The sequence below is a fragment of the Scyliorhinus canicula genome, chromosome 3 (genome assembly GCF_902713615.1).
Source record: "Scyliorhinus canicula chromosome 3, sScyCan1.1, whole genome shotgun sequence".
NCBI lineage: Eukaryota > Metazoa > Chordata > Chondrichthyes > Carcharhiniformes > Scyliorhinidae > Scyliorhinus > Scyliorhinus canicula.
This window is the reverse complement of record NC_052148.1, coordinates 238,590,149-238,606,900: the sequence shown is the minus strand read 5'-3', so window position 1 is coordinate 238,606,900 and position 16,752 is coordinate 238,590,149. Positions and strand designations below refer to the sequence as shown.

At 43.0% G+C, this 16,752-nt stretch overlaps 1 protein-coding gene across 4 annotated transcripts in view; it reads left to right on the top strand.

Moving 5' to 3' along the window:
* gab1 (GRB2-associated binding protein 1) overlaps positions 1-16,752 on the top strand; it is a 266,339-nt gene that overhangs the window by 82,528 nt on the left and 167,059 nt on the right. The window contains exon 1 of one of the 4 annotated variants that reach the window (XM_038792436.1): positions 15,919-16,038. The exons of the other annotated variants lie outside the window; for them this stretch is intronic. The gene's annotated coding sequence lies outside the window, so the exon portion shown is untranslated. Of the gene's footprint in view, positions 1-15,918; positions 16,039-16,752 lie in introns of those variants that run through there. 4 annotated transcript variants of the gene reach the window in all.

Here is a 16,752-nt window from a genome sequence, read left to right as displayed (position 1 = left end):
TTTGTATATATAAAGGGTTTCAATATTTTGTAAATGGGTTACTTATTTTACAAAATGCTGGTCTTGTAATGTATTTTAAAAATATAATGCCTGCTTCTGTAAGAAGTCCATATTCATTCATAGCTTTGTTTCTGGGTCCAATTTATGCGTGTTTTGGGAACTTGGCTTTTTGCAGTGAAAGTTCTTGACTAAAATGAAAATGCTTAGCATGGTCTGAACGATTGGGCTAGGAATAAGGGCACAGTAGCATGTTGTGTTGAATGATAGAAGCTAGGTAAGTTGCCTTGTTAATGAGGTGCAGGAGGCCTGATTTTAACTCTGAAAGTGAATGGGTTAAAAGTGTACCCCATGAGTCAACTGAACTCGGCCTAGTTGTGGCAGTGCAACTTTCCCCCAAATTTGTAGGCTCGAGAGGAAAAACCAGTTGCTTCTGATTTTTTTGTGATCTTTGTTGGAGATTTTGTGTATCTGTTTTTATAGGCGAGGGCAGAATTAGGCTCAACTGTGCAAAGTACTCCATCGTACGGTTCAATAACCTGGGCACAATTCCTGACGAATGAAGAATGCCTGTTTGGACATGATAGCACATGGGCCCGCTGAGCCACTGTACTCAGGAGAGAAGGGGAGAAACCTACATAGAAACATGTAGAAAAGAGAAGCAGGAGGAGGCCATTCAGCCCTTCGAGTCTGCTCCGCCATTCATTATGATCATGGCTGATCATCATATTCAATACCCTGATCCTACCTCTGCTCCATCCCTATATCCTTTGATCCCTTTAACCCCAACAGCTATATCTAATGCCGTCTTGAAATTATACAACAATTTCGCCTCTTTGTGGTAGTGAATTCCACAAATTTATCATTCTCTAGGTGAAAACAATTGTCCTCCCCTCAGTCCTAAAATATTTACCCCTTATCCTCAGACTATGACCCCTAGTTCTGGACTCCCCCACCATTTTTGAATCTACTTTGTAATCCTGTTAGAATTTTATAAGTTTCTATGAGATCTCCCCTCACTCTTCTAATAAACTTGAGAGTACCCAATTATTTTTTTTTCCAATTAAGGGCCAATTTAGCATGGCCAATCCACCTAACCTGCACATCTTTGGGTTGTGGGGGTGAAATCCACGCAGACACGGGGAGAATGTGCAAACTCCACACGGACAGTGACCCAGAGCCGGGATCGAACCTGGGACCTCGGCGCCATGAGGCAAGAGTGGTAACCACTGGGCCACCGTGCTGCCCTCTATTGCGTTTTCTTGCTAACGTATGAATCTTCTTTGAATCAAAAACTATCCCCAATTTCCGTTGTAAGGCATAGTTTGTCCACGGTTCCCTTTCTACTCTTGCCTCAAATAGAAATAAACAACTTTTGGAGTCCACCCATTTGTTCCTTGAATGCCTGCCATTGCCTATTTACTGGCCTTCCTTTCAGTAATGTTTCCCAGTCAATCATGGTGAACTCATGCCTCATACCATCATAGTTACCTTTATTGCTGAAAGTTGAAAGAAAGCAAAAGTGTACATTTGCGATCTGCCTTCTCAGTTGGCCATTTTGAGATGACAGTCTGGACAGTTCAAAACATTTCCTTTGCATTCCCATGCAAAATGGCTGTTTGATTGTCAGTTTGTTAGCACTCCCATGTTTTGGGTTCCAGGCCTATTCCAGGGCTTGAGCTCAAAAATTAAGGCTAACTCTCCAGTGTCAGTACTGAGGTGATGTTAAACCCAGGTCCCATCTGTCTGCTGGGGTAGATGCAAAAGCTTCCATTACACTATTTAATAGAAAAACAGACTGGTTATCCCTGATGTCCTGAGCAAGATCTATCTCTCCATCAACATCACAAAAACAGATTACCTGGTCATGATCACATTGCAGATTGTGGGATCTTGCTGTGCACATATTGACTACCCACATTTCCTACATTTACAGCAGTGACTACACTTCCAAAGTATTTAATTGGTTGTAAGGTACTTTGAGACCTCTGATCATGAAAATCACTATATGAATACACGCCTTTTTTATGGCACAGAATAATGTGCAACAATGTTCACCTGTATCACGTGATTGATTTCAGTACATTTCATTGGTGTTTTGGCTAAAAATTGGGGCTAGGCAGGAAATGGTCCTGGAAGTGGCCATTAAGTAGCTATGCAAGTGCCATAATCGGGGCAAGGGCTGGTTTCTCTTCCTCTCCTCCCCCCTCCCCCAAATTTCAGAACCCATCAGAATGGGGGGGGGGGAAAGATTGTAAAAGTCTGGCAAGGATAGAGTGTTATGTGCTCCATGAACAGTGAGCAGTTAGAGCCTCACTGCTCTAACGCCCCCCCCCCCCCCCCAACCCATGTGTTTGATTTCAGTACATTTCATTGGTGTTTTGGCTAAACATTGGGGCTCGGCAGGAAATGGTTGTGGAAGTGGCTATTAAGTAGCTATACAAGTGCCATAATGGGGCCAAGGGCTGGTTTCTCTTCCTCCTCCTCCTCCTCCTCCTCCTCTCCCCCCCCCCCCCCCCCCCCCCAAATTTCAGAACCCATCAGGAGGGGGGAAAGAGTGTAAAAGTCAGGCAAGGTCATGTTCTTGAATAGCATCTAGTAATCTTTAGATAGGATAGAGTGTTATGTGCTCCATGAACGACCATCCAGCCTCACTGCCCTAACGCGTCCCCCCCCCCCCCACCCCACCAATGCACGCACACACAGCAGTATAAATCTAATCCTATGTCCAAATGTCTCTAGTTTTGACCAAGAGTCTTCCAGACTGAAAACATCAGCTCTCTTCTCGCTCCACAGATGTTGTCAGGCCTGCTGAGATTGCCCAGTATTTTCTGCTTTTGGTAAACATAAGTTACTGTGTCAAGAGATCATGAAATGTTCTCCAAGATCCTTCTGGTCCTCAACAAAGAAAGTGCAACAAAACTGGATCTCTGAGGGTTGTTTTCTCTTGACATACAGAATCAGATTTTTACACATCGTTTGTTGTGCACTTCTGAAATTATTAGACCTTCAAGTGAAACACAGTACTTTACAAGTGCTTATCTCCTCCTTTTCCCTTTTTGGTGGATTGGCAAGGTTGCCATAATATAGTGAATTTCGTTATTGCATAATTTATTAAATTTAAGTTCTAAAATATGTTGCCACTTGAAAGAAAAATAGAACTTTACTCATCAGCTCAGCTGACCAATTATTCTAAAACGAAGTTGCAAAACATTTCCCTAACTTCGTAATTAAAGAGACCTAAAGTTGTAAAGTTATTTTTGGGACTGTTTTGGAATTGAAATTATGGGTCATGTGACACTAGGAAGTTATGCTGGGTTGAACTCCAACTTCAGAAAATTACAATTCCTCATTCGGAAGCAAACTTTCGCTCTTTAATGCATACCCCCCTTCCTGAACCCAGAATTGAAGTCTGTATGAAATACTGACAAACTAGAGGTTTTACGTATTGGAAGTATAGCTATGCAACCTGGTGTTAAGAGCTTGTAAGTACTAATTTATGATGGATTTATGTTCAACTACATAGTTCAAGATCGTTAATTAACCTCCGACCTAGGAAATAATGTCTTCACGAAAGTTGTTGTAGTTTGCGTGCTTTGATTTTCATCTTGATTTCTCTCTTCTCCTCCGCGCCCATCCCTGATATCTGCCTCTTTATCACTTCCACTTTCTCTGACTTTTTCAACACTTTCTCTCTTGCTTTTTCTTTTTCCTTTCTGTTTCTCCCATTCTTCTAGCCCCCTCCTGTCCACCTTTCTGTTTCTCTTTTGTGGTAATATTTCTGTAACTTAATTTAATTTGGTAAGTCTATTGAATAGTTTCAACCTTGCATTTTATCATCAATGAAACATTGTTTTTTTCTAATGTTAACCATGTAAGCGGATTTGGGGAAGGTGGATGGGAGTTCAGGTTCAGGTAAAGCAATGATTAATGAGGCAATCTGAAAGGATGAAGCAGACGAACTGAAGATAAATGTAACGTGCAGAATGTTTAAATGGTTTCATTGACTATTCCCTTGCCCAAAAGAGATTTCTAATTAACATAAATGAGAAAAAACTTTAACCCACGCTGCAGGGGTAGAATTTTGTGCTATAGCACATTGTTTTATTGCATTAAGAAAATATATCTTTGTTTCCAACTCAACGCTAAACCCTTTCTCATTACTTCTCGGTTGTTTTTTTTCAAATATTCACTTGCAAGTTTACACAGATCGGCCATGCAATTCTGGATGAGAAGCAGGGAATATCTGGCAGTACAGTATTCTCTTTGCCCTGTGTATCGAGTCGGGAGGGCGAAGGGGTGGGGGAGTTAAGTGGTGCCTGGAAAATGGAAGAATTCCCTTTGGACTTCACTTGCTTTGTAATGCTTGTTTTTATTGATCGGATGTAACAGAGCTAAAAGAGGTTGGTATGGCTTTTTCCTCTCGTCTTCCAGTGATGGTGATATGCAGTCTCTCACTGGGGACTTAATGAAGCTTCAGAAGAATTGTTGCTTGCCCTGTGAACAAAGCAAGTCCTGATCGGCTGAGGTAGCGTTTATTAGCGTTATTTTTCTATTGAGCAGAAAATCTTTTGCCATCATGTTGTGCCGCAGTTGGGAGAACACAACAAGTGGGGCTTTGTATGTTGGTGCTAGTTTCCGGTTACTGATTTTTCAAGTAGCTGTTCTGATTCAAAAAGGGACAACAGGGCACAGAATTTAGCAGCTGTAAATTGTTTTATAAATCTCTGGTAATTTGCAGTTCAAATGCCAAAATGTGTCAAATTGTATAGCACATAAAGAATGATATTGTCGGAAGAAATTGTGTTGAAAAACTAACAGGGTGCTGCAGTGCTATATCTTTGTTTACCTAAATATCAGTGGCAAAATTCAATAAATGTAAATGTATAGTTAAATCATTGAAGGCTTGCATTATGTCTTTCTATATAGCATGGTTCTTTATAGCATTGTGTACTATAGTACTTAGTTTTTTAATGATTATGATTAGAGAATTCAAGGTGACCTTTGTTGTCTAGCTCTGTTAACTCTTGTTTTGAAATCCCTCCATGGCCTCGACTGCTGCACCCCCCACCCCCTCCACAAAAAGCTCAGGCAGCTCTCCGATTCTGGCCTCTTGTTTACAAGCGATTGTGATCACTCCACCACTGGTGGCTGTTTCTTCAGCTGTCTGAACTCTGCAATTTTCTCCCTAAATCTCTTCACCTCTCTACTTTGCTCTTCTCCTTCAAAACAGTGTTCAGCACCTGCTGCTTTGGCCAAGCCTTTGCTCATCCGTCCTAACCTCTCCTTATGTGGTCCTTGGCAGGTTTCAATTGTTTATACTTGCTCTTGTGAAATGTTTCGATATGTTTTACAACATCGTATCACTGCCAGCCGCTGTTGTAATTGACCTCTGCACCCATTTGTGACCAGGACTATTATTTCATTAATCGGCCGCTGACAATGTTGCATAGCAAATTAGCCGAACTGCTGTTGATGCTTCCATCGTCGTCTTTGGATTTGGGTGGTTGTGATACCATATGGTATGTTTAATAATACCAATTCAACATGATGCTGCGGAGTTGTGGAATGCTGTAATGATGTTTTCTGAATTTTCCTGCTACTGTATCATGGTTTTTTTTTTTTACCCACCCTTTGTTTCTTCGGAATACCAATGCTTCTTTCCATTGCTGGATTGGGATTATCTGTTAAAAAAATAGTTTTTTCCATTCAAGGGATGTGGGCTTCGCCAGCTAGCAAATCATTCATTGCCAATCCCTAATTGCCCTTGATAATTTCTCTCTGAGCTTCGTCAGTGTTTTATATGTCTTTACCCCTTCTCTTTTCCTCATTGTATTATTGAGTCTGTCTCGATATTCAGTTCTTTAAAAAAAAGTCTGAACCCGAAAAGAAAACTTGTTTATTCGCTCTACAGATACTGGGCGGGATTCTCCCATTCGGCGGCAGAGTGTCCACGCTGCCGGAAATGCTGTCACGGGCCGCTGGGAGTACCGATTCTGGCCCCTACAGGGGGCCAGCACGGCGCTGGAGCGGTTCATACCGCTCCAGCTCCCCATCCCTGCGTGCACTGTGCGCCGCGCCAACTCGCGCATGCGCGGTGGCCTCTCTCAACGTGCTGGCCCCGACGCAACATTGCGCGGGAGTTCAGGGGCCGGTGCATAAGAAAATAGGCCCGGGGAGCGAGGGGCCGGCTTGCCGATCAGTGGGCTCCGATCGCGGGCCAGGCCCCATCGAAGGCCCCCACCACCCCACCCCACACAGGCACCACCCGACCTGCGACCAGAGTTCCCGCCGGCTGCGACCAGGTGTGGATGGCACAGGCGGGACTTTGCCTTTTTAGAGCGCCCACTTGGCCCATCTGGGCCGGAGAATCGGCGGACCGACGCCGCGCCAAACGCATCGGCACCAATGGCGAAGCGGAAAATTGCATGCCAGCGTCGGGGCAGCATGGCGCGGTTGCGGGGATTCTCCGGCCCGGCGCGGGGCTGGGAGAATCCCACCCGCTGTGTTTCTGGCATTTTCTGTTTTTATATCAGATTTCGATCATTGCAGTATTTTGCTTTTTACTTCTCCAACTATTCATTTAACAAACAGAATATTTACAAATGTGAAGGACGCTTACCTCGTGAAGTCTTTCAGTCCAGGTGCTGAATAGCAAAATAGGCTGAAAAAATGTTAATGTATGATTCTGAATGATGCTCCATAACTTACAGTAGTGCAGTTGTTGATATAACATACATTGTTCTCTTTTTAATATGGGGCTACTCTCTGTTTGCATCTGGTACCCCCTTAAGTGGCTTTTATACTTCTATATCCTGCTCCTGTGAAGCGTCTTGGGATACTTAATTATTTTAAAGGCACCATATAAATATAATTTGTTGTTGTTACTGCTGTTAATGTATGTGGAGTATTTCAGAAATTAGAATACTTTAAGAATTTGATGAAGCAACATTAATTATCATCAGTTTATTATCCGAGGTTCTTCCTATTTCAGATTCATAGTATTGTCTGACAAAGTCTCGACACTGGCACTCACTGACATCGAACGAGTTAAATCATTAGAATGAAGAGTTTTTGGGGGTCCTAATCAATGTCCATTGCAATGGAGGAATTCATAGAATAAAATTGAAGAATGCTAAGTAATGACACGTTAGCTTCCATTCATAACAGAAGCTCTGTTGTCAAATTGTTGTTAAATTGTTGTCCCAATTTCCTTGGATTATGTGTGAACTTTGTTTTAAAAGAAGGCTGCTCAACAATTTCTCCCTAAAACAAGAGTATGCGTTTTATGTTAATAGTCTTTAGAACTGCACAACAGCTAGATGGACTAGTCAAGCTCAAATCTTGCAGTGCCTAGTGCTTTCCCAATTCAGCAACTTCTTAGATGTTGTATGATCGTTGTGCCAAGGTGAATTATCTTGTGCCATGTTTGATCCTGTTAGTCCACTGGAAGCACTGATTGTAATGAAGGTTTGAAATATTGTTTGTGTAAGGTAGGGTTTAATGTGGTGATTAGTCAAATGGATATCCAACATTTATAAAACGTACTTCCAACCACCAAAATATAAATTGTTCATCATTTTTAGGAAGAAAAGACCATGCATCTATACGTTAGTTGACTACTTCGGAAGAGATTCTGGTGATTTACCTTTCAAGCGCCATCACTGTTGCCAAGTTGGCAACTGTGGCAGCTGATTTCACGATCACTCTTTTGGGCCAGACTAGCGTTCCAGACCCTTTGAGAGCACCTTCCATTAGCTTTGCTGCCTGGGGGCAGCGCGGTGGCATATTGGGTTAGCACTGCGGCCTCACGGCACCAAGGTCCCAGGTTCGATCCCGGCTCTGGGTCCCTGTCCGTGTGGAGTTTGCACATTCTCCCCGTGTTTGCGTGGGTTTCACCCCCACAACCCAAAAGATGTGCACATTAGGTGGATTGGCCATGCTAAATTGCCCCTTAATTGGAAAAAAAATAGGAATTGGGTACTCTAAATTTATTTCAAAACAAGCTTTGCTGCCATGTTCAGTACATGTCCAGCAGAAATAAACAAACACCTATCGCAGCAACCCCCCTCCCTCCTTGTCCCCTTGCTTTGCCTCAATTTTTCGTGTACTTGTAAAATAAATAGACTGGGATTCTTTTTGGGCCTCCACCAGGTCTATTTAGTCATCAATAAATTAGAGTAATTCTATTCTCCTCCAGATCTACAATCCTCTGCGAAGTCTGTAGTCCGTTAACTCTGATTATGCCCCACATCTTTGATTTTGCTTTGAGTTGTCTGGGCACTAATGTCTTGGGTTTCCTCCTGAAACTTTTCTGCATCACCACCAATTTTTCTTCTCTTAAAAATCTTAGCCCCCCCCCCCCCCCCCTGTCTTTTTCTTGTCAATTTTTGTCTGATTTTGTACATCACTAATTTTGTTCAACATTAATAATATTATTAAAAAAGTTGTTGTGGAACAGCACAATAGACCTTATTTAGTTTAAAAAACATTTAGTAAACTTGTTCAACAAGAACATACAAATACACACCAATCATATCAATTGTAGAAGTGTGCTCTGTTTCTTTGAAAGCAAACATGATGAAATATTCCACATCTATGCACTAATCCGTATCTCTACAACTGTTTCATAGCTTCCATTTTCCTTCTTCCTTTGTGCTGTCACAGCTAGCTAAGATAAACCGTCCTATTTATGGAAATTACTTTTTTAAACTCTAATCCAGTTAAATATCCATTATTAAATTGGCCTCGTTTGTACATTTGAGCATGGTGGCAAGATTTGTTTGCGACCTTTAACAGCGAACAGTTTGAAAAGAATAACAGATAACAGACCACAGAACCCCGAAAGTGCAGAAGGAGGCCATTCGACCCATTGTGTGCACCAACCCTCAAAAAGAGCACCCCAACTCTGACCTATACCCATAACCACACATACACCTTGAATACTAAGGGGCAATATAGCATACCAATCCACTAACCTGCACATCTTTGGATTGTGGGAGGAAACCCACGCAGACACGGAGAGAATGTGCAAACTTCACACATGGGTCCCTGACACGGTGAGGCGGCAGTGGTAACTACTGTGCCACCATGCTGCCCATAATTGAACGGACCGATATATTGGACCTCCAAAGATGTTCCAAGTAAAAAAAATAACAGCAACATTTACTGCTGGTAGTCTTTAAACTCTTATGCACTGTTCCTGATTTGAAGGAACATGTAAAGGAAAGTGCAATGAGACAGGACAGTTAACTCCTGTTATCTGGTGCACTTTGAAGTGAAGTTGTGGGAAAATTCTTTAATGATGATTGCTCAGTTTTTGGCTTTCTCTCAACACGCTTTCAGGCCTGAAAGTTGGTGCGAGTCGAGTTGGCTATTCCGGCGCACTTCCAATCGTGACCTTCCTGCACTTAATTTTTGTTGGAGTTGGGGTGCTTTATGATGTTAATGTTGTTGTCCAAAGAAGCTGGCGAGAACTGATCCTCCGAAATTAGGGGAATGCTTTTAAAGAATGCTCCGATATCAGAATCATTTTACAGGTGAACTCTTAGAACATAGACATAGAACAGTACAGCACAGAACAGGCCCTTCAGCCCTCAATGTTGTGCCGAGCCATGATCACCCTACTCAAACCCACGTATCCACCCTATACCCGTAACCCAACAACCCCCCCCCCCCCCCATTACCTTACTTTTATTAGGACACTACGGGCAATTTAGCATGGCCAATCCACCTAACCCGCACATCTTTGGACTGTGTGAGGAAACCGGAGCACCCGGAGGAAACCCACGCACACAGGGGGAGGACGTGCAGACTCCACACAGACAGTGACCCAGCCGGGAATCGAACCTGGGACCCTGGAGCTGTGAAGCATTTATGCTAACCACCATGCTACCCTGCTGCCCCAAGCTCTCTCTCTCTTTCTCCAACCCCTCCCATCGCCAATCCCAGTCCTTCCAAATGCCTATGGCACTGCCAGGGCACTGTCTGCCAAGTCCCCCAATATTCAGGGGTTACAATGGCTGAGTCCCCTGGCGTGGAGAACAGTAGTGATTTGCGGCGACTTCCAGGTTGCACTGGCAGGTGAGAAAATTGCAGGAGCCAGGAGAATGCTACCTGAAGCTAATTCCAAATATTTCAATTTGACTTTTAATATGCTAATAGGCGTGAACGAGTTTACGTCTGTTGGTAAAGCCTGGGAACATTGTGGGCTGTTTGGCGCCTGGCGCACATCCCGTTTCAGGGCTCTCCCGCAATTATTCAGATTTAGTGGGATTTGGGCAGGGCGCAACACGGCCCGAAAATCACCCCCCCCCCCCCCCCCCCCCCCCCAAGTCTATCAACTGCACACTGTACTATTACACATGCTATAAGAGGGAAACATGTCACAAAACTAAGAATAGCTCTTTAAGATCAATTGAGCTAATTACCACTTTCTCCGAGCTCTCCAAAAGACAGAAAATACTATCGCCTTTATATACAGCCTAAAATAAAAAGATTCAAATAGTTACAAACAAGAAGTGTCCGCAAAGCAGCAAGATGCTGCAAGAAACTGGTGCAACACTGACTTCAACATGACACAAACAGCTTCAAAAGAAAATTCCAAGACTGGAATTCATGCAGTTGTTTGCTGATAGAAGATGAACCGTTGTCCTTTCGCAGCAGAGCAAAGCAGGTAACCTGGGACCACAGAGCTGTCCCGTCTCTATTTTGATGTTAAAGCAGACTTGTCTGGTAATAAAACAGATTATTTCCAACAGCCAGCCAATTATGGTTTTAACCATGGAAAATCTTTGTTCTACCTCAATGTTTGAATAGTTTCAATGCCATTTTGTGGCCTGTTTTACTTTTCACACTTGTTAACAAATACTATCTAGTCCTTGTATTGGTCATTGCTTTTAAACAATGCACGTTTCAAATTTCAAACGAGAAGCTCCCTAGACAGATCAATCAATGAGGGTCCACTTACTTGACTATACATTAACATATGTATATCTTGGGAACCTTCCCAGTCGTCTATAATCTGTTTCTCCTCCATAAACTATTCACGCTTGATTATTATCTAAACTGCCATTCTAAATTCATTACTGAGAGAGATGCATACCAGTTGAGGCCCGTTGAATATTATCTATGCTGTCTCCAGGCAGACCCATGACACTATAATTCAGTCTCTTCCTTACCGTATCAAGGTTGGCGCAATATCGAGGGCCGAAGGGCCTGTACTGCTCTGTAATGTTCTATGATCTAATAATGCAATATCTATGAACTTGTGCAGTTTGGCATATGCCAGTAATCGAAACATCCTAATTGAAATATCCCACAATTGACCGATTTAAATTGGAATTTGACAAGTAAAATTATCCTTACCGTTCCAAACAACCAAGCAATAACTACCATCTCAAGTCAAATTGCTGTAACTTGCATGATCTACGATCCGAAGAACTGTTTGCTGCTTATGGATAGGTTCTCATTTTGAACTTTATAAACAAAGGCGGCTTCCATGTGAACTTCAGTATGTCCAGAACATTTACTTTTTAATCTGTGTTCATGTATCAACTTGGGTCAATGGAATTGGCCTCTAGCCACATTAAATAATTGGCAATTTCAATGTGAGCAATTGCATTTTGGATTTGTAAACCTAAAAAATGTTAATACTCTTCCACATACCTTTGCCAGCATTTATCCCTCGACCAACACCACCCAAAAATTGAACAAGTCACTAATCTCATTTGCTGTTAGTGGGGGCCTTGTTTGATGCAAATTAGCTGTGAAGCACTTTATGATACCTTTAAGACTGAAAGCTGCAACTTGTTTTGTATAACATAGTACGGAAGTACTCTGGGTTCCTTTCCATTATAAAGCACACCAGTTTCTACAAAAACAAACAAATAACTAAGAACATTGTTTTGTAGTTTTTATGGGAAAATGCACAGTTGTGAAAAACAAACCACAAAACACTGGTTAAAAATTCCACGTAACAAAAATAGAATCTGCCCGAGTTACAGTAAATCACTGGGTCCAATTATAGTTGGACACATTACAAAATGCAATCCCTAAAATACCGGTACAAACCAATTGTTTTTAAAAATAAATTTAGAGTACCCAATTATTTTTTTCTTCCAATTAAGGGGCAATTTAGCGTGGCCAATCCACCTACACTGCACATCTTTTTGTGTTGTGCGGTGAGGCACATGCAGACACGGGGATAATGTGCAAATTCCACATGGACAGAGACCTGGGGCTGGGATCGAACCCGGATCCTCAGCGCCGTGAGGCAGCAGTGCTAACCACTGTGCCACCATGCCGCCCGTAAAAAAACAATTGTAACTGTTGCAATGCTGATTGTTAGCAGTGGTGTTTTAGGCAATGATTCCAATGTTTTGTGCATTTTCCAGTAAGTTATTACAGCATAAATGTCGAAGGAGAGTTCAAACGTAGGAGTACTTTTTCCTGTAAGAACAATAATGTAAAATAAAACCAAATACAGATTTAAAAGAAAATAAGTCTGCTGCCTGCTGAGAATACTTTGAACTGAGTTTCATATCTCCCAAGAAGACCCATCAAAACTGAAAGGATGACAATGACCTCTCGCTCAATTGGCTTTTAGGACCCACTGTGAAATAAGACTCTAGTTTCCTCCCAGTCTTGGGGGTAAAAGCACATGGACTAAAACTAATTAGGCATCAGACTGACAATGTCATTCTGGGAAGCGACAAGGATGGCAGCGTGGGAAGTCGAAACATCACCGCCAGTTTAGTCAGGACTGAGTTTGTGACTGAAGCATATTGTTAGCGATACTAAAAGAAGCTTGACTTTACATTAACCACGTCGTAATTGACCTGAGAATGTCTGCTGCTGGGACTTGGGGGGGGGGGGGGGGGGGGGATAAAATGTGTTTGATTGGTGAACACTGAAATTCACCTTCCTCCTAAGAACTTGGGGCGGGATTCTCTCAGCCCAGGGCCGGCCACAAAATCCCCACTACCGGCACGAATCACGCCACCCTGACACCGGCATGCGATTCTCATTGGCGCCGGCGTGGTTGGTGCGGTTGGGGGCCACACGGCATTCGTAAAAAAGCCAAGTCCCGCCGGCACCGTCCACACCTGCTCTCAGCCGGCGAGAACCCGGCGTGGAAGGGTTGGGGGGGGGGGGCAGCCTCCGATGTGGCCTGGCCCACGATCGGCGCCCACCGATCGGCAGGCCAGCCTCTCTGACTGGGGTCCTCCTTTCTTCCGCGACGGCCCCTGTAGCCCTGCGCCATGTTGCGTCGGGGCTGGCGCGTTAATGGGAGCCACTGCGCATGTGCGCGTTGGCACCAGTGCCACTGCGCATGCACGGATCCTGCGGCGCCCAGTTGACGCCGGGATCAGCAGCTGAAACGGTTCACGTGAACCGCTCCAGTGCCGTGCTGGCCCCCTGTAGAGGCCAGAATTGTTGATCCTGAGGCCGTGTTGATGCCGTCGAGAAATGCGACGGCGTTTCCAACGGCGTCAACACTTAGCCTCAGGATCACAGAATCCCGCCCTTGATTCTTAAATCAATTAAAATATTATAAATGTCACCATTTCTCCTTTTGGAATTCAGCTCTGATAACAGTTTGATCAGTTGCCATGATTTTAACATTTGGTAATTGTTAATTGGAGTGTGTGATTTTAACTCAAGTCACTGGATAGGAACAGATTCAAAGGTAAACTGAATTACAGTATCCTCAACTCAAAAAGAATGCTGGAAATCTGAAATACAGAAAATATTTGATATACACAACAGGTTATGAAACAGGCTATGGAGAGAGAAAAACAGAGTTAATGTTACAGGCCTGTGACCTCTCAGCAGAAGGGTTCTGATGAAAGGTTCACAGACCTGAAACGTTAACTCTGTTTCTCTCACCGTTTCTCTCTCCACAGATGCTGTCTGATCTGATGAGTATTCTGAACACCAATCAGTTTGGCTCTCTGAAGTTAATGTTCAATCAAAAAAGCTGCTTCTAAAATAATTTCCCTTTGATCGTCTGAAGATCTCCCTAATCTAATCTTACCTACAACAGCTCAAAGTAGGTAGGATCATTTTCCTTTTGCAAACATTCTTAGTTTTAATGAACAAACCAGATGGAATGCCTGAAACATTTCAAGGCTTGTAACTGTATTTTTTTTTTACTGGTTTGGTTCCTATTTTGATTCACTTTTTAACTGCACTTTCTCTACAATGCCACAGATTAAATTAAAATCCTTTCTTGATGTTGAATCTTGATGCCAATGAGGAAATTGCTTGTGAAATAGACTGAAGTAAGAAGCTGTTAAATCCACATTCAATGGCACAAGGGCCGTTCGTTGTAATTTCCTGTACTTTTTCATAACTAATGTAAGCACTTGTTTTAATGTAATATAAACATCTATTGATGCTTATAACTGTGCCGCATTGCATGCCATTAAGTGAAGACGGAATGGAAAGATAAATGGAAATTCGAGCCTAATGAAATTACCACATCAGTGATGCACCTCCAGTGATTCACTAAATTACTTCGACATAACTGTAATGTTTATTGTAGCCAAGTATAATGAAAACAAGTTCTACTTAAAAATAGTGCTTGGTTAGAATGAAACAAACTTCTTCTGTGAGCCACGTGCTACTTGTTTACATTTTCATTGCCAGGTTAACTGCGGTGTTCCATATCGTAAATCAGTGTAACTCCCACACATTGGTTTCTCAATTTGGTTCTCAGTCCCAAGCAAGGTAATATTATCAGACTTGTATGCCGTTTATAGTGTAGCTCAGCTTGTGAGACAGTGCTGTAATACTAGTGGGTGGTTTGAGTACCACCAGTTGGGGCGGGGAGGATCACGCCACAAGATGGTGAACCAGTGACAAAGATGGCTGCTGTCATGCAAAGTTGCGAAACCAACAGTTGTAGCAACCGGGGCATGTGCGATTATTCTAGTCTGTGTTGTATTGTGCTCTGCTGTATAAATTTGCCAAATTTGGAGCATGGGGAATCAGTTCATATTGAGTGGTGATGATTCTGCAAGATGAATTTGGTATTGAGATGAATCAACAAAATATCCAGATTATTTTTTATTTAAGTCGTAGTTGGTTACATTTAGAAGCACAGAATGCTATATCACAAAGGGGGCCATTTGATCTTTTACTTCATCTGTCCCAATTCTTCACTGGAGCAACCCAAAACGTTTCATTTCTTACTGTCTGCTCACACCCTCTGGCCTGCCTCAGGTATTTGTCTGATTCTCTTTTTGACAGATGTGTTGCATCTGATCCCAGCGGCAAAGTATTCTAAGCTCTCAAGGGTGCGATCGAACGACCACGCTGTGCCCGGGGGGGGGGGGGGGGGGGGGGGGGGAGATGTCGGGGGCCTTGGAGATCGCACACTGAACTTCCAAAGCAGAACAAGTCTGTTCGCCGTCGGTGAACAAAACGGGGCTATGCGCGGCTCGGCCACACGTTCCCCATTGAGGCCCCTTATCAAATACAAATTGTGTTTTATGGCCTTGTATTTCTTGGCGCTGCGAGCGTGGGAAAACAGGCGGCTAAACACGCTCGCTGTGGGACTTTGTTCCCGCTTAGTTAAATTGCGCCCCAAATCTCTATTTCACGTTTCACATTACACCTCTCATTTTTTTTTAGTAACAGTTTTTAAATTGATTGCACTATCCGTTTGCAACTGAATTAACAATTCTGTACTGTTGCCCGCGTTGCTCAGTGGGGGGGAGGGGAGCACCTTTTCTTGGGCGTGTGGATAGGCGGCAGTGATTAGTGGTGGTGTGTTCCAGGATAAGGGACTGAAGCTGATTCTGGAAAGGGATGATGGATTTATTTTTACATAGCTATGGTTGATCTGAGTGTTCTGCTGCTGCTGGTGACTGTTATTTTCAGTCTATTGTGTCTACTTCCTGTGTGTCAAAGGTCTTTGGAGGAGGGTGGTGTAAAGATGGGAAGCTGGCAGGAAAGTGACCAGACTGCATGTCGCAGGGCAGGCTCAACCGCAGGAACAGCTGGTGCATCGACTGAATTCACAGGCAACAAAGGGTAAAACTATGGTGAAAATACTTGCGGATAGACTTTCAGTTGAAACGTTCCCATTCAGTTGAGATTTTTGTTTTGGGATCTGAAGCACTAACGGGCGGCTGTCCCCTGAAGTCAAGCTGAAGTAGGAGATGCAGCGTGAAAGTGAGAGTTCAAGGCTTGGGGTGATTCCTGCAGCTGCAATCATGTCAGAAACCTAGTTTTCTCTTCAGAAGGTGGAAATCCGTTCACTGTATAGTGGGGAACTTGCGTTTATTAGCAACATGTTAGTTTTTTTTTAAAAAGGGGTTGTGTAAAGTTAGAAACTTGAAGGAATTGTGATGTTTTCTGCAACGCCGTTTCTGATCATAGATATTACTTGGAAATCATGAAAGTTCACAAATGATGTTTGAGATCGAGACCCTAGTTAACAGTGATTGCTGGTAGTGTTAGCCCGTAAAACAAATAAAGTCTGTTTTCATAAGTCTTGTTCTGCCTTGGAAGTTCAGCGTGTGTAGCGACAGAATATTTGAACAGCAAGTCTAACCTTACTTTAACAAAAATAATTGAGCAAAGCTTTTAGTGCACATTTTTCTGGCAGATTTCCGAAATGTACATTTTGAAGCCCCTTTTAGAAATGTTTTTTTTCCCTCCACCGTCAATTAATCTTGCTCCTCCATCTTTTTTTATTTTAACATGGACTCCCTAGTATGTGTGGATTGTGTGCCCGGTCCAGGC